Consider the following 25,166-nt stretch of genomic DNA (forward strand, 5'->3'; position numbering starts at 1 on the left):
GCAAAAGGGAAATGGAGAGTAAGGAAGTAACACTGTTCTTTTTCTGAGACCCTTTGCTGTCTTTTCTCTGCTTCTGTCCACTTTGGTCTTCTCTCTGCAGAACACACTCTTCTTCTTATTCATGGTGTCTTTGATCCTATAATTTCAGCCTGGTTCAGTGTCTCACAATGGAGGAGAGATGGTTACCCAAAATAAAATTGAAGTGCTACTAGGAAGGGAGAATGAATTCTGGGCAGCCAAAAAATGGAAAATTTCCATCGTAATATCTAATCTATTCATGGTAATTCAGGTTGGCTGAATGGTTTGCCATGTCTGAAGTGAAAATCACCGTGCCACCAAGCCCTAGTGCCTAGCCCCACACCTGGAACTGGAAGATGTCCAGTAAATGTTTGCTGAGTGAATGCATAAATGAATGAATGACTGAAGTTGAAGGCAGGATCTATGTCTGATTTATTTTGATTCATCTTTGTAGTACTCATATAGCACCTGCTATACCGGGGTTTTTCTGGTGTTTTTTTGGTACATGGCACGTGCTCAGTAAGTATTAAAAGAATAACTCTCACCTCCCTTGTTCTGAGTGTTGTACTTTTTAGATGGCAGAATCATTGTACAGTATAATGGTCTCCAAAGTAGACCGCACGACACAATCCACTGGGGCGTAAAAAAAATACTATGACCTCTATAAGCGTTTATCTAAAAAATAAGAAAATTTAAGTGTTACTTATACATAATATATAAGTCGACAGTGGGGCCTTCACATTGGTCAAATGTCAAGTGTAGCTCACAAAGTGCTCTGAGGGAAGAGTGCGGATTCTACAACATGGAGGGCTTGACCAAGTTGTTTTCTTATGGGTGTTGGCCTTCAGCACACTGTGATTATAGTGCGGTTATGTGCGCCTCTGTGGATTCCAAGAGTAGTATGTTATCTAGTTTTAACTTTAACTAAAGTGACCCTCACAACAGAATAAAAGGCTTCAGAAGATATCTGTAAAGAAACTATGAACTGAAGATAATACCTATAATGGCAGCACAAGGAAACGATGAGAAAATGGCCGAACAAGCACTTTTGCTCCTGTTACAAGTTCTTTATCAGCCACGTTAAGAGATAAAAAATAAGATCTTGTCAGATCTTGTCGGATCTGACAAGAAGTAGACCAAAAAATTAGAAATTTTCATGGAACCTCTTTAAATTATGGATTTAAATGTCCTACCATTAACAACAGACATTGACCCAAAGTGTACATCGTGCTCGAGATTTATCTGTGAAGCTGTCACAAGTATCATGACATTTAGAAACGAAGCATCCAGAATATGAAGGTCCAATCTCTACAGCGGTTTTACAGTGATATTTTAGTCAGGCAAAGCTCAAACTCACTTCATATACTTCACTAACTTTATGGCTTTTGCTTAAGAACAGAAGTGAAAAAGCCTAATACTATTTGGAAATACTTGTTCTACTGCCATGGTAAAAACTGGCTGAAATAATAAGCAAAAATGTGTTCCTTTGCAGCAGATATCATTGGAAGATGCATAGAAAACAGTGATGATCTGAAGAAACAAGGATTAGGATAGATTTGACAGGGTGGAAAGTTTCTGATATGGTTGGATGAAAGTACAGATGTTTCTAACTTATCTCCGTTTATGATATTTACTAGATTCTGTTTCAGTAATGAAATACATGAAAAACTATTCTCTCTCTCTCCACTGTGGAAAAGATATCCTGGAAGGACTACATTAATTATAAAAATATTAATGACTTCTTTAATAAAAGAAGGGGTACGGCTAGAGGGACAGAACCACAAGAGAAACCTAATCACTGGATCACTCATAGGCAGCTATTGCAATAAAGAGTTCAAAGTTACAGTGTTTAAAATTCCAGAAATAAAGATGTAGTGAATATTGTGAAACAGAAACTTTAATAGTAAAATTTTATAATGATCTGTAGCGAGAGTTGGCAATTTTTTTCTGTAAAGAGGAAAGCAGTCAATGTGTTAGGCTTTGCAGGCCACGTAGTCTCTGTCACAGCTCTTCAGCTCTGCCGTTGTAGGGTGGAAGCCATAGACGACATGTAAATGAATGAATGTGACTGTGTTCCTATTAAACTTTTAGTTATAAAATGGGTGGGCTGGATCTGATCCCAGGGCTATAGTTTGCTGCCCCCTGCTTTATAATGGGTGAGAAAAGCCATGAACATAGAAGTTCACTGTTTCTCCTGTGTCAGAGCACTTAAAGACAAAAAAAAGAAGTTAAAGACAAATCTCCAATTTATTGACCTTTTATGTGATGACAAGTGGTTGTTGGTAGTGTGCAACCTAGCAGATAAATTAAAAGAAAAATAAGCACAGATTCAATAGCTTGTCTCTTCAAGGTAAAAGCGACATTTAATAATGAGAAACAAACTGCTTTTTAAAAGAATCCCAGAGGGCATTTTTGAAAATGGCTCTTGGGAAATGTTTCCATTGTTATAGCGTTTAGTTGCAGAAATTATATACGTTTGTCACTTGCGTACTTCATAAACTTGGAAACATAATTTTCCAAAATTAATAATCTCCCAAAGAGTTTTAGTGGGTTTTGAATCTGTTTGTTAAAAAAGTATAAATATGCAGTGCCTTCTAATTTGTTTGCAGGAATAATTTTTTGGCATCAAGAATGATGGAAATTTATTAGCCAAACTCCAACAAAACCTCTATAAATGGTGGCTAGGATCAAAAACTGTGCATTATGATTTAATAAGTGCAGTCAATGAGAGGCTTCTTCTATATGGTACCATCTGGACCTTCCACGTGAAGTTTTTTTTCCAGCTATGACAACCATTACAATTAAGTGTTGATCATTAAAGGGGATTTCTGTGACATCCGTTGAACAAAAGGGACATAACCCATAAAATCGCCTTTTAACATATTATTATAGTCAACTCTCAATTCAGTGGAGGTATTGGCAGGCGGGGAGTGATGGAATGGCAGGTAGGGAAAAATCTACAACCACAGTTAAAACAAAATTATAGTCAACTCTGTATTACCTGGAGATGATTAACTCTAATTATGATGTTGGCTGGACCTGGGAAGGGTTCATTTTCCCTGTGGGGCTGGGCTTTTGGAGAGGCCAGAGTAAGTCCGTTCTCCCAGAGAAATTCAGAAGGTAGTCAGTCTGCTCTCATCCTGCTTCTTGTTGGAGTAGAGACTGGTAGTCTGAACTCATTATTTGCTGCCTAATTACTAACCTGCAGGCTGGGAAGGCCTCCCACTCTCAGAGCTCTGTGCACTTTGACCATCATTGACCTAGCCTGGAAAATAGAATGTGGACTGAACATTACCATTTCACAGATGAGAAGATGGAGGCTCAGGGAGATTAAGTGACAGAAAGCTGGTGTCAGAGTTGAGACTGGAGCCCAAGTCTGCTGCTTCCAAAGCCTCTGTGTCTTCCACTGCTTCCCTACCCCTTAACTTATGGGGTTTGGTCCTACTGGGATAGAGATATTTTTGGATGGAGGCTCTTCCTTCTTAACTCTCAAAACATATTGTGTTGGCAGATCCCCGTTCTGCTTATTCCAAATGACACCCAGTGCTTCTCCTTTTCTGTGACTTTGCTGAGAGTCATAAGGGACTTTGAAAATAAGCCATTCCAATGCTCTCATTTTGCAATGAACAAAATTAATACCCAGAAAGATAAAATAACTTACCCAAGGTCCCCATGGTAATTAGCGACGGCTATAAACCTGCTCTGTTCAAACTTTTGAACTCCTTGCCTTTTGGGAAAATAGATCCCAGAATATAAATGTGTATGATTCAGCTTAAGTTTTCAAACAGTGGTAATTGAGCAACAGAGTTATAATTTTCTTAAAAAATAGGCCAAATCATGGTTTTCCATCAAACTCGTTTGAAACCTTAAGCCTGCTTGGGTGGCACTTATAGTCTACTAATCCTTGGTTTGTTCTTGTTCTTGTTTGCCTTGACTTGAAGAGATGAGCCATGTGATTCCCAAGAGTTTGGAAGCCTTTCTGATGTTTTCAATAAAACAGCATGTAGAGCTGGAACTCTTCTATTTCAGGATTTTTTCTGGTCACGAGGCAGTAACCATCACTAAAATCTTTCCTATTTCTATCTGAGATTGAATTTCTAAAAAACTCTGATCAGTTTATTTTAACTTGCACCCAGCCTTTCTTCTTGTTATAAATAATGAATGAATTTACTAAGTAGCAGCTAAAAGCAGAAGAATTATTTTTTTGTCGTCATTCATTCATTCAAACAATAAAAATATATTGAGCACATACCATGTACGAGGCCTTGTGCTCATCCTTGTCCTTGAAAGACATTCGTGGTCTAGTAGAGGAGACACACACATAAAGATATGTGGTGTTTAAAATGACACATGATGACTCTTGTCATAGAAGTGTGTGGCACTGGGAAGCTTCTATTTGCCCAGAGAAGGAGGGGAAGACAGTGGAGGAAGTGACTTTGATCTGGGCATTAAAGGATGCCTAGGAGTTCATCAGGTGGAGAAGGGGAGGTTATTCCAGAAGAAAGAGTGACACAAACAAAGATAGAGAGGAGTGGATTCCCATTGGGTAGTAAATTCTTAGTGGCTGATGATATAAATGTAAATAAACTAGTATTTCAACATATTGGGCCCATGAAGACTGGTTTAAAGCTTTTAAAATCCATTTAAAAAAATTAATTTTTAAAGCTAAGTTGTAATTATTGGTTGGTGTTTCTGGCTACCATTGTCCTTTACTGTGTTGGGTGTTTTAAATATTTAGTCTTTGCAACAATTCTATAATATAGCTACTAAGGAGGAAATTGAGCCTCAGGGAGCTTAAATGCTTTGCCAAGATTACGAAGCCAGGAAGAGAAGAGGCCTAGCAAGATTTTTACTCTTCAAATATACTTACACTCACTAAATTTTTATCTTTAACCAAAATAATAGTCTCTAGTATAAAGTATAAAACCTTTATGAGTGATTTATTAGATGAACTTTAAGGTGTTATATAAGAGAATTTAAAAATGGCTCATCTAATCCAAGGCCTTGAGGTATAAATCAAGAGTTAGTCCCCTAGAAAGGCTATATGACATGCCCAAGACACTTCAGTTAGGATAGCAACTGATACTTGATCCTCTGCTTCCTTAGGTACTGCTCTGGTCCTTTGATAGTAGATGCCAGTTATGCATCTGGGAGATATAAAAGTGCATAAGAAATAGTGCCTGTGGAAATGTTCGATAACTTGCCCAAAGCTCATGAGGAGTAGGGCTGGCATAGAACCCAAGCAGTCTGGCTCCAGAGCCCAAACTCTTAACTTTGATCTTAAAGAGGAGTGGAGATGAGAGTGGGATGGGCAACCTCACTTTAATTCTGCCATTATTTGCTCAGAGACCTACTAAGGAAGTTTCTTAAATATCTTTAGTGCCTCAATGTCCCCATCTGTAGTCAAATTTGCCTAACATGGCACCATTTATGAAGTACATTAATAAGCTTGCCTTTGATGGCACTTAACAACCCAAGGAGGTACAGGTGGGGTAAGTTTTGTTATGCTTATTTTACAGATGAGGAACCAGTGTCAGAGAGGCTAAATAAATTGTTTAGCTTTATGCAGCTCTATGCAGAAATGGGATTAGAACTCATAAAAAAGTAGTTACTGTCCCTAAGATGTTTATAATATGGACTGAGGCAAAGTCATGTCCAAAAATGAAAAGTAAAATGTGATGTGTTCTATAAGAGGTACAGGGAAAGAGGATTAAAGGTTCAGAGGAGAGGTAAATCATGCCCTGTTGGCTTTATGTTAGAGAGAGATACGGGCTGAGTTATAAATAAGGGGAAGATATGGACAGGCATTCCAGGAGAAGCATGAATAGAGACCTAGTGTGTGAGCTTCTGTTTCATCCTCAGCTCCTGACTGTTCGTTTATTCACCACTGTATTTGAAGGCTCAGACTGTGCAGCCCAGTCTGAACAAGAGGCAGGTAGCTTGGCCTTACCCTTTTCAGATGTAAAAACTTCCATGATATTTCCTGGGCTCCCATAATACTCCTGAAGCCATGGCCCTGTAGCTTTGGTTTTTGCTGTTCTGGTTATGTGACCACCCCATTAGGCTACCTGCTCCCCCGTCTGTTACCTGTGGCCTTGCCGTTCCATGAACACACACATGGGTGATGTTTTCTGCCCCCATCATTGGACACCATCCATTGTCCACTCGGTTGATCCTATGAAGTTAATTACTCAGGCAGCTCCAAGCTCTAGCCCATCTTCTAGTACTGTCCTCTTCTCAAAATGCTTCAAGCACCTAATCTCATCTGCTTGAGAACTTGACGGGAAGAAGGGACTTCAGAAAGACCAGAGTACTGGATGTGCTTTCTGAACAGTAAGCTTTCTGAGAGTAGAACCGTTTTTCATTATTCTCTGAGTCCCCTAAGCTATCAACCCAGTGTGAAGAATATAAATACTTACTGTGCATGAATAAATGAAAGGAATAGTAGGACATAATGCTAGAGGACTAGGTTAAGGGTGCAGAAGAAATATTTAAGGTATGTCCCCCAAAAGTAGAGACCTTCTTCACAACTGGGTTTAACAGTTTCATTATTGGAAAGGAAGGAAGCTAACAAAGGGGAAAAATAACTAGACTTTACTAATAGCCCTTGATAAGACGTTTCGTCTGTTACTTATTTTGATCCCTGACATTATAGACTAAGAAACTGAGACCCAAATACGTTGAGTGACTTGTTTAAAATTGTACAGTTAGTCAGTGGTAGAGCCAAGATTTTGACTGAGACTGCCCAATTCTACTAGTTTTTGTTCCCATCAATCAGAGTAGAAAACACTGTAATTTATAATACTCAGAATGGTTTTACCCCAGTAATGAAGAAAAACTAGCCCTAGGATAAACATTGCGTTGGTCCAGCTCAACAAAAATTAGAAGCAAAACCCAAAAGAATCAAACTGTTTCCGAGTAATTTAACGACACCCCAGAACAAAGCTCAAAAATATTTATAGGACTACAAAAATATCCGTTGTACAACAATGTAAAATTCACAATGTCTGGCATCCAATCAAAATATATTAAACATTCAAGGAAGCAGGAAAATATTACTCATAATGAAGAGAAAACTCGAGCAATAAAACCCAACCCAGAAATGACGTAGATGGTAGAATTAGTAGACAAAGATATTGAAAGAGTTATAACTGTATTCCATATCTTAAAGAAGCTGGAGTAAAATTTCGTCATATTAAATAGAGATACTAAAGATATAAAAAGAGATGAAAACTATAATAATTGTGATGAAAAACACACTGGATGGAATTAGCAACAGATTAGACACTACAGAAGAATGAATTACCAAACTTGAAGACATAGCAAAAGAAAGTATTCAAAATGAAATACTCAGAGAAAAGAAGCCTGTAAAACAAAACAAAACAAAAAAAAACAAAGTGTCAATGAGCTAAGGGGCTTTATTTTATTTTTTTTAATGCTTTGCTTTTTTTTTTTTTTTGGTGAGGAAGATTCACCCTGAGCTAACATCCATTGCCAGTCTTCCTCTTTTTTTTGCTGGAGGTGGATTATCCCTGAGCTAACATCTGTGCCAGTCTTCCTCTGCTTTGTATGTGGGATGCCTCACAGCATGGCTGATGAGTGGAGTAGGTCCACACCCAGGAATTGAACTGGTGAACCTGGGTGCCCAAGCAGAGCATGTAGAACTTTTAACCACTTGCCCATAGGTCTGACCCCAAGGCTTTACTTTTTTAGAACAGTTTTAGGTTCACAATAAAATTGAGGGGAAAGTACAGAGACTTCCAATATACTACTTGACTCTACACATTCCCAGCCTCCCTCATTATTAACGTCCCCCACCAGAGTGGTACATTTGTTACAATTGATGAACCTACATTGAAATATCATAATCACCCAAAGTTGCATAGATTACATTGTGGTTCACTCTTAGTGTATATTCTGTTGGTTTGGACAAAAGTGTAATCACATGTGTCCATCATTATGGTATCATAAAGGGTATTTTCATTGCCCTAAAAATTCTCTGTGCTTCACCTGTTCATTCCTTCCACCACCACCTCCAACCCTTGGCAACCACCAATCTTTTTACTGCCTCCATATTTTTGCCTTCTGAATGTCATATACTTGGAAACATACACTGCATAGACTTTTCAGATTGTCTTCTTTCACTTAGTAATATGCGTTTAAGGTTCTTCCATGTCTTTTCATGGCTTGACAACTCATTTCTTTTTATCACTGAGTAATATTCTGTTGTCTGGATGTACTACAATTTGTCCATTCACCTACTGAAGAACATCTCGGATGCTTCCAAGTTTTGGCAGTTATGAATATACCTGCTATAAACATCCATGTGTAGGTTTTTATGTGGACATAAGTTTTCAACTCCTTTGGGTACATAACCAAGGATTATGATTGAAGGATCATATGCTAAGAGTAGGTTTAATTTTTTGAGGAAATGCCAAATTGTCTTCCAAAGTGGATATGCCCTATGTCATTTTGCATTCCCACTGGCAAGAAATGAAGGTTCCTGTTGCTCCACATCTTCATCAGCATTTGGTGTTGTCAGTGTTCCAGACTTTGGCCGTTATAATAGATGTGTAGTGGTATTGCATTGTTGTAATTTGCATTTCCCTAAAGACATATGATATGAAGCATCTTTTCATATGCTTATTTACCATCTGTATATCTTCTTTCATGAGGTATCTGTTAAGGTCTTTGACCCATTTTTAATCAGGTTGTTTGTTTTCTTATTGTTGAGCTTTAAGAGTTCTTTGTATATTTTGTATAACAGTCCTTTATTGGATTTGTCTTACACAAATATTTTCTCCCATTCTGACCTTGTCTTCTCATCATCTTGACATTATCTTTCTCGGAGCAGAAGTTTTTATTTGAATGAAGTCAAAGTTATCCATTATTTCTTTCATGGATCTTGCTTTTGGTGTTGTACCTAAACATATCCAAGGTCATCTAGGTTTTCTCCTATATTATCTTCTAGGAGTTTTATAGTTTTGTATTGTTTTACATTTAGATCTGTGATCCACTTTGAGTTAGTTTTTGTGAAGGGTGTAAGGTCTGTGTCTAGATTTTTTTTTTGCACTTGGATGTCTAGTTATTCCAGCACCATTTGTGAAAAGCCTGTCTTTCTCATTATATTGCCTCTGCTCCTTTGTCAAAGATCAGTTGACTATATTTATGGGGTTCTATTTTTGGGCTCTCTATTCCGTTCCTTTGATCTTTTTGTTCATTTTTTTTTTTTTTTTGCTAATACCATACTGTCTTGATTACTGTAGCTTTATAGTAAGTCTTGAGGTTGGGTACTGCCAGTTCTCCAATTTTGTTCTTCACTATTGTGTTGGCCATCTGGGTCTTTTGCGTTTCCATACAAATGTTGGATTTAGTTTGTCAATATCCAGAAAATTACTTACTGGAATTTTGATTGGAATTGCATTGAATCTATATATCAAGTAGTGAAGAACTGACTTCTTGACAATATTGAGTTTTTCTATCCACAAACATGGAATCTTTCTCCGCTTACTTAGTTCTTCTTTGATTCTGTTAATCAGAGTTTTCAGTCTTCCTCGTATAGATCTTGTGCATATTTTCTTAGATACCTAAGTATTTCAGTTTTTGGGGTGTCAATGTAAATGATATTGTGTTTTTAATTTCAAATTTCACTTCTTCATTGCTGGTATATAAGAACATGATTGATTTATGTATGTTAACTTTGTATCTTGTAACTTTGCTATAATCACTTATTAGTTCCAGGATTTTTTTTTTGTTGATCCTTTCAGATTTTCTACATAGACAATCTTGTCTCTCCAAATAAGGACAGCTTTATTTCTTCCTTCTCAATCTGTATACATTCTGTTTCCTTTTCTTGTCTTATTGCATTAGCCAGAACTTCTAGTATGTGTTGAAAAGGAGTAGTAAGAGGTGACATCCTTGCCTTGTACCTGATCTTAGTGGGAAAGCTTTGAGTTTCTTATCATTAAATATGGTGTTAGCTATGGTTTTTTTGTAGATATTTTTTATCAAGTTGAGGAAGTTCCCTCTATTCCTAGTTTACTGAGAATTCTTATCGTGAATGGATGTTGGATTTTGTCAATACTTTTTCTTCATCTATTGATAAGATCATGGGACTTTTCTTTTTCAGTCTGTTGATGTGATGGCTTACATCAATTGATTTTCAAATGTTGAACCAGCCTTGCATACCTGGGATAAATCTCACTTGGTCATGGTGTCTAATTCTTTTTATACATTGTTGGATTCTATTTGCTAATATTTTGTTGAGGATTTTTACATCTATGTTCACGAGAAATATTAGTCTGTAGTTTTCTTTTCTTTTAATATCTTTGTCTGGTTTTGGTATTAGAGTAATGCTGGCCTCCTAAAATGAGATAGGAAGTAGTCCCTCTGTTTCTATCCTCTGAAAGAGATTGTAGAGTATTGGTGTCATTTCTTCCTTAAATATTTGGTAGAATTCACCACTGAACCCATATGGGATTTGTGCTTTTTGTTTTGGAAGGTTTATTAGTTACTGATTCAATTTCTTTAATGGATATAGGCCTATTCAGATTGTCTCTTTCTTCTTTTATGAGTTTTGGCAAATTATGTCTCTCAAGGAATTGTCCATTTCATCTAGATTATCAAATTTGTGGGCATAGACTTGTTCATAGTATTCCTTTATTATCCTTTTAACGTCCATAGGTTTGTTAGTAATGTCACCTCTTTCATTTCTGACATTAGTAACTTGTGTACTCTTTTTCTTTTTCTGGGTAGCCTGGCTAGAGGCTTGCTGATTTTCTTGATCCTTTCAAAGAATCAGCTTTTTGTTTCATTGATTTTTCTGCATTGATATTGTTTTGTTTCATTGACTTCTGCTCTAATTCTTATTATTTCTTTTCTTCTGCTTACTTTGGATTTAATTTGCTCTTCTTTTTCTAGTTTCCTAAGGTAGAAACTTAGATTATTGATTTTAGATAATTCCTAATATGTGCATTCAATACTATAAATTTCTCTGTAAGCACTGCTTTCACTGCATCCCACAACTTTTGATAAGTTGTGTTTTCATTTTCATTTAGTTCAAAAAACTTTTAAATTTCTCTTGAGATTTCTTGTTTGATCCATGTATTATTTAGAAGTGTATTGTTTAATCTCCACATACTTGGGGATTTTCTATTTACCTTTGTTATTAATTTCTAGTTTAATTCTATTGTGATAAGGAAGCAGATATTGCATGATTTCTGTTCTTTTAAATTTGTTAAGGTATGTTTTATGGCCTAGAATGTGTTTTGTCTTGATGAATGTTTCATGTGAGCTTGAGGACGAATAAGTATTCTGCTGTTGTTGGATGGAGTAGTCTATCAATGTCAATTATATCCAGTCCATTGATGATATTGTTGAGTTCAACTATGTCCTTACTGATTTTCTGCCTGCTGGATCTGTCCATTTCTGATGGAGGAGTGTTAACGTCTCCAACTATGATAGTGGATTAATCTATTTCTTTTTGCAATTCTATTAGTTTTTTCCTCACTTAATTTGATGCCAACAAACTCTCCTTCAGGAGGGGAGAAATGGAAATATATTGTTTGAAGGTTCTTATAGATGAAATGATATGATATCACTTGAAGGTAAACTGTGATAAATTCAAGATGTAAACTATAGACCCTAAGATAACCGGTAATATAACACAGCAAATTTGTAGTAATGAGCCAACAAAAGAGATACAGAGAATCATTAGAAAAATCAATGAGTTCAAATGAAAGCAGAAAAAGAGGAAAAAGTAAACAAAGAACCAAAGATAAAAATTGAAAATAAATAGAGCAAGATGGTAGATTTAAACCCAATCATATCAACAGTCATATTAAATTTAAATAGTCCAAACACTGAATTAAAAGACTGAGATTGTCAGATTTGATTAAAAATGCAAATCCCAACTTTATTCTGTCTCAAAGAAACCCACTTTACCATTCTTTTTGACAGGGTTTTTTATTGTTGTTGTTGCTTTTTCTTTTTGCTGAGAAAGATTCACTCTGACCTAACATCTATTGCCAATCTTCCTCTCTCTCTTTTTTTTTCCTCCCCAAAGTCCCAGTACATAGTTATATATTCTAGTTGTAAGTCCTTCTAGTTCTTCTATGTGAGCTGCTACCACAGCATGGCTACTGACGGATGAGTGGTGTGGTTTCATGCCCAGGAGCTGAACCTGGGCTGCAGAAGCAGAGCACACCAATCTTTAACCACTAGGCCATCACAAACGGTTCAAGAAAACCCACTTTTTTTTAAGACATATTTTATTTTTCTTTTTTCTCCCCAAAGCCCCCTGGTACAGAGTTGTGTATTTTTAGTTGTGGGTCCTTCTAGTTGTAGCATGTGGGATGCCACCTCAGCATGGCCTGATGAGCTGTGCCATGTTTGCACCCAGGATCTGAATTGGCGAAACCTTGGGCCACCACAGTGGAGCGCATGAACTTAATCACTTGGCCACAGGGCTGGCCCCAAGAAAACCCACTATAAATATGAAGACACAAATATATTAAAAGTAAAAGCATGGAAAAAGATATGCCATTTTAACACTATCAAAAGAAAGCTGGAGTGGCCAAATTAGTATTAAGTAAAGTAGATTTTGGAGCAAAGAATATTACCAAAGATAAAGAGGCTCATTTAATAATAATAAGAGTCATTTCATCAAGAAGACATAGCAATCCTAAGAGTTTTATGCACCTGATAACGAAGCTAATCTGGGTACCTCTGGGAACCTCAACCCTAAGATATGTTCTAAGGGATTCCTGTCCTGGGACCCCAAGTCTCCAGGAAGTCTCTGATCAAGGAAAGCAGGGAGCAGCATAGTTGCCTCTAACCTACATTTTCACTAGATGTTTCCTTCATCATAGTGTAGTGAGAATCCCAGAGGAGTGGTGTTCTCCACACTCCCCTAAGGCTCCTCTATCCTATCTGAGTGATAATTTCCTGGGCTTCCCTCAGGTAAAACCTAAAGGCATCTTGGTGATTGATATCAGATTTCCCAGGACGATAAAATACTTCAGTGTTACCCCACTGCCTTTAGGATAAAGACAAAATTTCTTAACCTGGTTTACAAGGCCTTTCATGGTCTCCCATTAATAGGGAAATGTGAGGAACTTAATAAGTATTTATTGAATAAACAAATATATGAAAACATCCAGATAGGAAGAGAGATAGAGACTGGTCTTGCTTACTTGTCCAGTTCATCTCTGACCTTGTTCATCTCTGCCTCACGTGGTATATTCATCATACTCAACCCTTCCAATTTCTTAAAATCTCTGTACTTTCTTGACTTTGTCCTCACACATGGCACTTTCTTTTCTTCGAACACTTTTTTTGCCTCCCCACCCTCAACACACAGCCACACACACATACACCCACACACTTGCCTAAATAACTTCCACTTATTCTTCAAGATTCAGCTTCTCCCTAGGAGGCTTTTTCTACCCCTTTAGAGTTGTGGTCCTCCTGTGAGCTTCTGTCATTCCCTGTATTTCCCATTTATAACAATTATAATTTTGTATTCCAGTTACTTAAGTGTCTGTCTTCCCTGGTAGATTGAAAGACAGGGACTCAAAAAAAATTTACATATATATATATACATACACATGGCAGAGAGAAAGAAGGAAGAGCTGAGCCCTGATCTGAAGCCTGTCATGGGGTTGCTGGGGAGGGGTATTTATGCGCGTAGCATCAGGTGGTTCTTATCCAATGACTCAGCCCCTTAACGAAATGTGAAGAGAGGGGCTGTCATACTACAAAGGGCTCCCTGCCTTTGAGAGAAGTAATACAATGTTCCTTCAACATCTCCCTGTCTTCCTACTCTGCAACATTTGAGGATCTGAGAGCAGAACAGCTTCTGTAAGGGTGGTGGGACTCTGAACAAACTCCAGCAGTTTTGCAATGCATTAATCAGGAAAGCATCTATGGCCAGTGAAGTGGATTTATGAAGAATAAATGGTTACCAGTAAAGTAATGGGCAAAGGAAATTTCTAGAAACTAAATCCTTGATGTTCCTTGTCTTTCCTTTTTAGTTTAAAGGCATTCCATTGGGAAGAACTTGCAGAAGAGAGGAAGTTTTTCAGAAAAGAGGTTAAGAAGGCAATTGTGGCTTGGAATATCAGGTTTGGTGAACCAGGTGTCACTCTTATACCACTTTTAGAGGAGGTGGCACTTCCTTGACCCTGGCATTTCTCTTTAGCCATCCTGGTCTCGCCTCCTTGTGCTGCCCTTCTTCAGGGCCACAGGAATTCCGGTAATGGGCTACTTTCCCTTGTTCCTATTCTTGAAGTTCCTAGAGCTCAGCCCATCTCCCAGGTCTCTGTTCTAGAACTATGACACCTCATTTTAAGCTAAATGTGTGTTCCTGAAAATTATGGATAAATCAAAATAATTTTGAAAAGCAGTCAGGAAAGCCTGTCTTTCCACAAAGTGAAAATTATTTGTAAAGAATTATGCCCTGACTTATCTATCTTATTTTTAAAGCTAAAAATATAATTTCCATAATTTCCAGGCTTATCTTCTTAACGCAGGATAAATTCCCACTCTAAAAGATCTTAACTAAGAGGTTGCAGGGTCTATAATCATAATAAGTCAACGTGCCTTCCTGAACATCCTGTCTGTGGACCCCACCATAGCCCTGTGAGATAAGAAGGACTTGAGACTCAGAGGGATGAAGTGACAAGCCTACAGCTTTGCAGTGCCACAACAAAGGTTTCTGTAATTTTTTTAATTGTAGAAGGAATATAATTTAAATAAGTTTATTTTGTGTTTGGTTTGGAGGACCTACTGTCTGCAGGCACACAAAGGTCAGTCGTGGGCCTTGAGTATCACATTTATTCCTATATTTGTTGGAAGAAATGATTTTGTTCACATGGTTAAAGGAAGTGCGATGTAGTGCAAAGTGTATTATACGTGAATCCAGAACCTTGAAGTCAAATCTGAGCCCTTACTGTGATTTTGGACAAGTCACTTAAAGATGAGGAGGAGTAGAAGAACAATGTCATTAACTGTGCACTTGCTGTATCCAGCAGTGAATAATCCATGATCTCATTTAATTCTCCTCTATGAGACAGCTATTATTATTCTCATTTTACGTTAGTTGTAAAAAGTAACACATGGTCATGGCAAAACTTTTTTTCAAACAGAACAGAAGTGACAGTTAGAAGTTCCTGTCTACCCCAAACCCCCTATAATCACAATAATTAGTTTCTTGGAGAGCCTTCCAGAAATGTTCTGGGCTTAAAGTTTTTTGGAGAGGACATCAGGGAGCAAGAAATGATTGAAGCTTTAAAATTGCTGGAGAAGAGGCTGGACAAAGTTGTATAGGGAACCCAGGAGGCTTTTGGGAGGGAAAGGATTCAGAACCTTTCTTATCTAAGAGCCAAAATTATTGAAAGCTGTTGGGTGGCATGTGATTAGCAAGGGGTGACATTGAGCCTCCTAAGATAAAATCTCCATTAGGAGAGAAAGAGATGGACTGTTGGGCTGAGAGTGGTAGGTAATGATGGTTCCAGATCTGTGTGCCAGGCATCTTCCATTTGCTCTTGTCCATCCTGATCTCAGCCGCAAGATGCTGACCTGTATAGACTAATAAAATACATTGATGGACTTCCTTGTATTCTAGCTTCTGCTTGATTTTGGCCAATGAAAAGCTCTAGCAGGAAGTCAAAAGAAGGGAATGGAAAGGAGGTCTTGATCTTTATTCCTTTGGCTCATTCCCTGAAGTGTTACCAGGGCTGGCTACATCTCTAGACTGAAGGACACAGTTCCTCTCAAAGTGGCCTTCTCTGCATGACTTGATTCAGGTTCCATTAACTGCTCCTTCCTCTCATCCTTATGAGCATAAAGCTAGTAACATTCCACTGGGGTTATTAGTCTGGGGTTACACCGTTATTCCTAGTGGGTCCTCTACACGTCTACACTGTAAACAGTTCTTTATTAAGACCCCCAATTCTTCTAATTTGAAAGTACCTTCTAATTTGTAATTCTAATTTGAAAGTATCTTCTAATTTGAAATTTTCTGCTGTGACTCTGCTTGATACACTCAGTTTGGCAGTGGATCCCAGAACCTGATCCAACCCAGCCATCCTGGTGACAGGCTATGTCCTGGGCGAATGGCAGGAGGAATAGTTTGAAGGATTTATAATGTTGGAAGCCCAAGGCAATTTTGTCATGAGGTAACCTTGTCCAACTACAATGCAAAGAGAAGAGTCATCCTCTCTTGCCTATTGAGGAGCAATGCCTTCTGGGCAGGAATTTCTACCTGCTATGCTGGAAGCAGCTGGGAGCAGAAGCTTGGCCCCAGCCATGTGGCTTCATATGTGCAGGCAACAATAGTATGTACAGACCTGTACTCATTATCTATTGCTGCATATCAAACCTCCTCAAAATAGAATAGCTTAAAATAACAGCCTTTTTATGACCTCTCATTGTTCTGGGCTCAGTAGGAAATTTCTCTCTTATGGTCTGTCATGCAGCCAGATGGTGGTTGGAGCCAGTGTCATCCGAAGGCTTGAGTGAGTTGGATGTCCAAATGTTTTCTTCATTCTCTGTCTGGCAAGTTGGTCTTGACTATTGAATAGGAGAAAATCTAGAGTTGTCTACTGGGGCTTGATTTTCTTCCACAGGGTGTATTCACATGGGTAGCTTGGACTTCCTTACAGTATGGTTGTCACAGAGTTGTTAGAATTCTGACAGGAAGGCTGGCTTCTCCCAATGCATTTTCCAAGGGACCCAGATGGAAGCTGCATCACTTCTTATAACTTAGCCTTGGAAGACACACAGCATCACTTTGGCCACATATATTGGTCTAAATTTCGTTTCAGCCCTGTCCAGATTTAAGGGAAGAGAGTGAATATCCACAGTGGTAGGTCACTGTGTTGGGGGATCATATTTAGGAACTAACTTCCATAAGCTCCAAGGGTAGTTATTCTGGCACCGGGTGTGGCAGCAGCAAGGATTGGAGGCATCTCTTTGGAATGCTGAGGTTTCTATTCTAGACTACAACCTTGAGAGAAAACAGAACTAGATCTTCATTTCCTTCACACATCTGAAGGCTTGGGTCCCTTTGGAAAATCAGAAAAGGGACTGGCCTGGAAGTCTTGCAAACTAAGGTCTTAAGTGGCTACATGGCATTAGGGGGGCAAAGATACCCTAGTTGCATAGAAATGAAGAAACTTAACCTCAGAGAGATTAAATAAGTGGTGGTGTCAAGATTCATATCTAGGTCTGGCTGCTGCCAAAAAGTCTTAACACTAAGCCAGGGTATAGAAATCCAAATGTCTATAGGGGCCAGACAGGTTCAATAAATGCATCAAGCTAGATTAAGTCAACTGGCAAGAAGCAGTTTATATTGCAACCAAGCTGAACCCCTGCCTAAAGGAACCGTCATTTAACATACTTGTAGATAAAACCAAACTAACCAGTCAAACAAAACTCAGCCTAAGGGCAGTGGTGAAGGTGGTGTAAACGGTGTTTGTGGACAGTGGAGATGTGTTTGTGTTTTTTCTTCTTATGGATGGGGCTAGAATTTGCAGACTGATGTTCTTCATTACTTTCCTGTGGAATTGAACATAAAGATGTAAGTATTGGGCTCAAAGCCCTTCCCTACACTCCTGCTCAAGGGCTGTCAATTTGACTTCTGTACTAAATTCTACTACTATTTCCCCAAATATATTATTTCATTTAATCTTCACATAGCCTTGTAAAGCAAGAATTATTATCTCCATTTCACTGGTAAGGAACTGATTGCAAAGAGATTACACAAGATCACAGTGTTAGAGCCAGAATTCAAAGCCAGATCTATATGACCCAAAGTCCCTGATTTTCCTTCTATTCCAATGCTGTCTTCATTACTTAACCTCTCTCCTTTATTTTAAAAATAAGGATAATAGTACCTGCTTTACCTACCTGAAAGGGTGATTGTGAAAATTAAACAAAAATAGATGTTAAAATGTGTGTCAAAGACTTTTGTCATTTGTAAAGTGCTAAACACAAGGATACCATTGTGTTATTTTAATTTATTTAATAAAAATGCATTGAGAATTTACTATGGCACTCATGCTGGAATACTGCAGTGAACAAACCAGATGAAAAATCCTGCATGCATGGAACTTACATTCTACTGAAGCATCCAGAAAATAAACTAAATAAATATGTAAATTATATAAAACATTTTAGCAAGTGATAAATACTACAGAGGAAAAATCAAGCAAGAAGGGAGATCAGGAGGGGTAAGGGGTAGGTGCACTCATAAATAAGGTGTTCAGGGAAGGTCTTTCTATCAGGAAAGAACCCATATCCTCTGGGCCAGTGGGTGGCAAAGTACAGCGCACTGGTCAAATCTGCCAAGGCCTGTCTTCATAAAGCACACAAACAGAGAATGTTTTTTGTTTTTTTTTACATTTTTAAAGGATTGTAGAATAATAAAGAAGAATATGTGAGCATCATGGCAGAGTGAGTTCTTCCCTTTGTCTCTCTAAGTTACAATCCATAAGACATCCACTGACCAGCAGTGGACTCCCTGCACAGCACGCCAGAATGCCTGAGAGATCCATGCTTCTATACGTCTGAAGGTGGGTGGGCTGGACCTCCAGGAGGCAGCAGAACTAGGGGAGCAGCCCCCTCCCCCACCTGGTGGTGGCGATCTAAAACACAGATCCTCACACCAGCGTATGTGCTGGCAACCAGAGCCTGCAGGAGCAGACATGGTGCTTGTGGCTTAGCCCCTGTTCCTTTCCCGCCAAGTGGTGGCAGGTGGTGCACACATCCTGAGACTTCAGGACACAGAGCCAGTGACTCAGCCTCCTCCTCTTCCCCTGGCAGTGGCACCAGTCTTTCCAGCAGTGGGGACAGCATCCAAAGCCTTACCCAAATAAGAAAGGTGTTTACTACCACAAATGCACTGGCAGAGGATCAACTTATCAAGCACCATGAAGAACTCAGTAACACAGCAGAACAGAAAGAAAATGACAACTCTCCAGAAACCAAACTTGAAGTCACACAAGATTACAATCTAACTGACACAATTCAAAAGAGCTGTCATGAAGAAACTTGAGTTACAAGAAAACTCAGAAAGACAGTTCAATGAGCTCAGGAATTAAATTAATGTACAGAAGGAGTACTTCACCAAAGAGATTGAAACTCTAAAAAAAAAAAAAAGCACCAACCAGAAATTCTGGAGACGAAGAAATTCTGGTGATGAAAAATAAAGTAGAAAGCATTGAAAATAGAGCAGACCATATGGAAAGAAGAACTGATGAGCTTGAAGATAGAAATCTAGAAAAGATTCAGGTGGAAGGGGAGAGAGAACTATGATTTTTTGATAAGTATGGAAATTTTATGAGAAATCTCTGACTCAGTTCAGAAAAGTAACGTAATGATAATAGGGACCCCAGTAGAAGAAGAGAGGGAGAAAGGAGCAGAGAGCTTATTCAAAGAAATAATAGCTGAGAACTTCCCAAACCCGGAAAAAGAACTGGGTATACAAGGGCATGAAGCTAATAGAACTCCTAAGTATCTCAACATGAAGAGACTTTCTCCAAGGCATATTATATTAAAACTGTGAAAAGTCAATGACAAAGAAAGAATATTAAGGGTGGCCAGAGAGGAGATAATAACTCAGAAAGGAACCCCCATTGGGCTATCAGTGGATTTCTCAGCAGAAACTCTATAGGCTAGGAGAGAGTGGAATCATATACACCAGATATTGAAGGAAGCAAGCTATCAGCCAAAAATACTCTACCCAGCAAATTTATTCTTCAGATATGAAGGAGAAGTAAAGGGTTTCCCAGACAAACAAAAGCTGCGAGAGTTCACTGCTGCTAGACCTGCCTTATAAGAAATGTGGAAAGGAGTCCTCCTACCTCAAACAAAAAGGTAAAGGGTTACAAAGCTTTGAGCAAGGTGATAAATAGACAGAATCAGAAAATTCCAACTCTAGATCAGAATAGGTTAGTAAACACAAGTATAACGTAAAGGCTAAAAGGAAAGAAAGCACCAAAATTACCTATAACCACTTCAATTTGGTAACAAACCCACCACACAAAAAAGCTCAGTCCTCCCAGGCACTAAAAAGGTAGTAAATTTGTTGTGTATAATTCAATGGGACAAATGCTACGGTGATTAGAGGAATGGTTTTAAGATCAGAATGAAGGAAGAGGACGAGGAAGGAGAGGGGAGGAGAAGGAGGAAGAGGAGAAGGAAAAAGTTCCTTGATACTAAGCTTCTACTATGCACCTAGCTTTGTATGAGCTGCTTTATCCCATTTAGTTTCATTGAGTCCTCTCTAGAGCTCTGTGAGGTAGATATTGGAAGGAGTAGTGGTGGGGTGTAGAGGATTAAGGTGACATTCTTTCAAATTTTGTAAGAAACATGTCTTGATTCTATAATATGAAGAAACTACCTAGGCTTGAGTCAAAAACCTAGTGCAGGCAAGGTGAGGTCTTTGGAGTCTTTTTTCCTCTCCCTAAATTTAAACCCAAATCTTAGGATGTCACCACTCTGTTACCAGCTACTTCACAGGAAACCAAAGGAATGCGTACACAATGGCTGTGCCTCCTTCCATGCGGGAGAAGGCCCTGCTCCTTTGTTCACTCTTACCCCCAGGAAGGAGGAGCAAGAGAGGAGACCCACCAGTTTACAGGAGCTTTGAACCCACCCAGTCACTGTCTACAATTCAGATTAGCGTTGAGAGAGGAGGAAAGTGCATGGGCAGAGGAGAGGAGAATTTCTTCTCCTCCCTAAGCTAGGATTTACCTCCCTTTTATAAATTAGTGTAATTGGTCCAAGCTCAGCTAAGTAGCAGAGCCCATGTCCAACTCAGGTCTGTCTGACTTTTTCAGCTCTTCAGAACCAATGTCTGTGGCCTTTAAAAAGAGGACCTATGGCCAAATGGAGAAAAAAAGTATGTGGCAGCTTAGAGGCTGCTTTTAAAGGCCTAGAGGGCACAGGAGTTCTCAGAGGAGCTGAGAGTGCCAGGACAAATGAAATTTATGGGCCATGTGGCTGAACATGCCATGAAAATATTGGGCTCGCCAGATTTCAGCTCTTTCTGAGAAGAGCTTAGGTCAAGAAAACAAACTGAGATTGGCTAATTGTTGCCCAGATTTCTGACCCTGTTGAAATGTCTCCCATGTGGTTCTCCTTCAGTTTCAACCTGCTGTGCTCCTGTTTGTTTCCATTACTAATTTTTAAAGTACGAAAATAACTTAGTTTTTCTGATTATAAAAGCAATGCATGCTCATTGTAAAAAACCATAAAATACAGAAATTTATAGAGAAGAATTTAAAAGTTGTCCATAATCTCAACCCAGAGATATCACAGTGAATTTTTTGGTACACATCCTTCCAGATTTCTAAACTATATCTGTATTTGAAAATGTGATATGATGTCCTTTCCCTCTCTTTCTAGTACATTCCAAGCTTTGGGTAACTGAGGAAGATCTTAGGCAACACAACTCCAGGAAGAGAACGAATCAGATGCACCATGAGAGCCTCTTTTCCTTTTGTCTCCTTCACCTATAGGTTCCAGAGTAGCCTCATGGGGTATCCTGAGAGCCTAGAATGAAGGCTCTGAGCCTGTTGAGAAGTTAGAAAACAACTGACTCGAGAAGAGACATCAACTCTGGAATCTCCAGGCATGTGGACTCTGTTGGTTTGAAATACAGGACTTGGAACCCACATTAAAGTTTTGATCATTCTTCTGGCCTCCATGTGTGCCCTCAATGCAGGAGTCAGCAAACTTTTTCTGTAAAGGGCCAGATAGTAAATATTTTAGGCTTTCTGGACAATACTGTCTCTCAACTCAACTCTGCCATTGTAGCAAAGAGGCAGCCATAGATAATATGTAGATGATGGGCATGACTGTGTTCCGATAAAACTTTATTTATGAAAACAGATGGGAGGCTAGATTTGACTGGCGGATAATAGTCTGCCAGTCTTTGCACTAGCTAAAGGAAGACACTTTAGGAAGAAACTGTAGCATCTTTTCCTCATTACCAAAGGCAGAGTGCTAGGCCTACACACACACACACACACACACACACACACACACACACACTCTTGACGTGATACTATAGATTCAGTTTGTTAAATTGTAGTAAAATATGCATAACAAAATTTATCATTTAACCATTTTTAAGTTTTCAGTTGAGTAGTATTCAGTAAATTCACATTACTGTGCAACCATCCCCACCATGCATCTCTAGAACTTTTTTCATTTTGCAAAACTGGAATTATGGACCCATTAAATAATAACTCTTCAATACCCTCTCCCACCAGCCCTGGGAAGCTACCATTCCACTTTCTGTCTATATGATTTTGGCTATTCTAGGTATCTTGTATGAGTGGAATCATATGTTATTTGTCCTTTTGTGACTGACTTATTTCCCTTAGCATAATGTCTTTAAAACTTATCCATGTAGTAGCATGTGTCAGAATATAGATCAAACTTTTTAATATTTTATTTAACATTTTATTTCCTGCATATTTCCCCATTTCTTTAAAAACTTTTGGTAAATACAATTTTTAAAGACTGCATATTATTCTACTGAGTTAGACAGACTGAAGGGGGATTCATTAGAGACCAGAACAACCTTCTCCACTTGGGAGGAGAGCTGGCTGCTCCCCTAAACACAGCTGATTGGATAGGGGACCAACGCACTGGCAAAGGCTATCCAACCACGTATAGGCTGCCCAATAGAGATGCTTTCTATAGAATGGTCCTAAAATGAGCCAATAAAATCCACTTGGGAAAGTATAATTGCAGGGCAAACAAAATGAGAGCAATCACACTGTGACCCACAGTGACAGGGAAGCTCCCAGTTAATTCTATCACGATAAATAATCTGAGTTTGTCTTTTCTTTTTACCCTGATGAACTTGGCAGGCAGAACCAGTACATCCATCAGTGGATGATTTATATTTATAAATATTCTCCTTTGCTGGACATTTAGGTTTTTCCCAGTGTTTTGCTCTTATCAACAATGCTTCAATAAGCGTCTTTGTACATAACCCTTTTCTGCGTATTTGATCACTTCCTTAGGACAGCTGAGGGATTGTATCTTCAGCAGTAAATTTATTGTGACTGTGGATTGTTTGGCCCCTTGGCTTCTAAGAAGTTGAGGATCCAAGATGACTTCACTGCCAAAAACACTGATAGACGCTGCTCTTAAAAACTGTCAAGAGCTGGACAAGACATGAAACCTCCCGTCTTACAGATTTTTTCTGAGGGTAGGGCTCAAGCTTGGAGGGAGAAGGCAGGACAGTAAGGCAAGACCGACCAGGAAGAAGGGCCCTGGACATAAGCCAGTTCATTGTGGGTGCCATTGAGGGTGAGGGTGGAGCAGGGATGGAGTCCGATGATGAGTAGTTATACCAGCTACAGGCCTTCCACTAGCCTAATGAATGCTTGGTCTGTGGGCTCTGTAGGAACCTTGAAGGAGGAAAATCACACAGTAGTGCCACATGTTGTGATACTGGCTATAGTAGAGTTATTCAGCCATGTCCAGTTCTCTCCACTTCCTGAGCATATGGAAGGGTATGCTTTCTCGTTCCTTGCAGGTAGTCAGGGCCATGTGACCAGTTCTAGCCAATGGACCATAAATAGAAGTGCCATTGTGTCATTTTTCTAGGATAAGATGGTGAAAAACTCAAGCTTGACCTTTTAGCCTTCTTTTGCCATCTTAGTATTCCTGAAGACCATGTGTTGTGATGGTGGCATTACAAGATAGAGCGTCCTTCAGCCTGAGTCCTTGAGTGGCTATGTGGAACACTGCTTTCCACTGACCTGCGTTGCACATATATTATGATGAGAAATAAATTTTCTTAATTTAAGTTGCTGAGTTTTTAGCACTGTTGCCTAGTCCATCCTGACTAGTACACTGTCCCTGTGCAAGGTCAAGTGGTAGTGTTGGAATTTAAGTCTCTCTAACTTCAAAGCTGCATTATTATTCCTAAATCACTCAGGTCTCTGGTTGGTGGGATCTTGGGAGCCCAGTGGTTTGGAGGCTAGGACACCAGATCTTGGGTCTAGGAGTATGACCAATTCCTAAGCTCATAGGATTGAGGGAGAGAACACAGGCCACTGAAAGTGCCTCCTGCTCCTGTCAGAAGTTGGAACTGATTTGCGAGGCTGACCCTACAGGCAGAGACATTTTAATGTTAGGTAGCTGGGTAAGGCAAAGAGAGCAAAAATGAGAGGGGGATGAGAGTTGGTGATGTTCCTGTGACCACTGAAAATGAAGTCATCTCATTTCCAGAATGACAATGCAGATTCATTTAACTTTTTTCCAAGCTTCTGTCCTAGCTTGCATTGGTGGTATGTAAGTGGGCAAGGCATTAGAAAGTCACATGCATCTTAATGTCAGAGTTACTCATCTGACAGCTCACTGAGAGTTGGCATTCTGTTGGATTTGAGTTACTTTGTCTGTATGTCTTGCAGTCTCAGCATCAAATCATCCCTCCCAGGCCAGGCTTCAAATGGGCCCTGGGTGATAGGTCCGTGTAACTCTCCAATGGGAAATAAGCAACACCAAAAAATCACTTCTTGAAAGCTCCATTTTATCACCTCCAAATGGGCATGATGCCTACCTTATAGGCTTGCAGCAAAGATGAAGTGACATACACTTAGTACAGTAACAACCAGTTTGCAAAAGTTCTGAAAACTTAACAATTAGTTCTTGTGAGCCGATAACATGGCAGCCCCAGTATACCACCGCCCTGGCTCCCTCTCAGCATGTGCCTGTTCCCACAAGGACCAGCTCATGCTATGAATACTGGGGTATCAAAGGTAAAGACAGCTCCATTGCTTCCTGGTCACCTCACTGCTCACATCTGCCTATGGCTGTCATCTTGTGCCTTCTGCCACACAGCTTCTCTACCCTCTGTGGTAAGTGGGGTTTTGTAAAGTCTCGGGAAAGTGTCCTCCTCCAGGTCGGAAAGGAGGCACCTGCATCGCACACGTGCTTTTATTCTTCAGTAGAGGTCGAGGTCTCACGTCTGTGTGTTCTCCACCTCACGGTGTCCATGCTCCCTTTACTGTATGCACCTCAGTGCTCTGGGCTGGCAGATTTCAGCTGTTCAGTGAGCATTTGTGGAGTGCGTACTGTGGGCTAACTCCCCTCCTGCCTATGTTCCTGGATGCCAGGCC

General features: G+C 39.3%; 2 long non-coding RNA genes across 2 annotated transcripts in view; one reads left to right on the plus strand and one right to left on the minus strand.

The window, feature by feature from the left end:
- The window catches only part of LOC123289552 (uncharacterized), a 52,825-nt gene extending 31,108 nt beyond the window's left edge, over positions 1–21,717 (plus strand). Inside the window, exon 3 of the long non-coding RNA XR_011506569.1 lies at positions 21,543–21,717. This is a non-coding gene — a long non-coding RNA (uncharacterized lncRNA). The remainder of the gene's footprint in view (positions 1–21,542) is intronic.
- LOC139046363 (uncharacterized) overlaps positions 1–25,166 on the minus strand; it is a 122,605-nt gene that overhangs the window by 50,892 nt on the left and 46,547 nt on the right. The window lies entirely within an intron of this gene.

The sequence above is a fragment of the Equus asinus genome, chromosome 10 (genome assembly GCF_041296235.1).
Source record: "Equus asinus isolate D_3611 breed Donkey chromosome 10, EquAss-T2T_v2, whole genome shotgun sequence".
Classification (NCBI taxonomy): domain Eukaryota; kingdom Metazoa; phylum Chordata; class Mammalia; order Perissodactyla; family Equidae; genus Equus; species Equus asinus.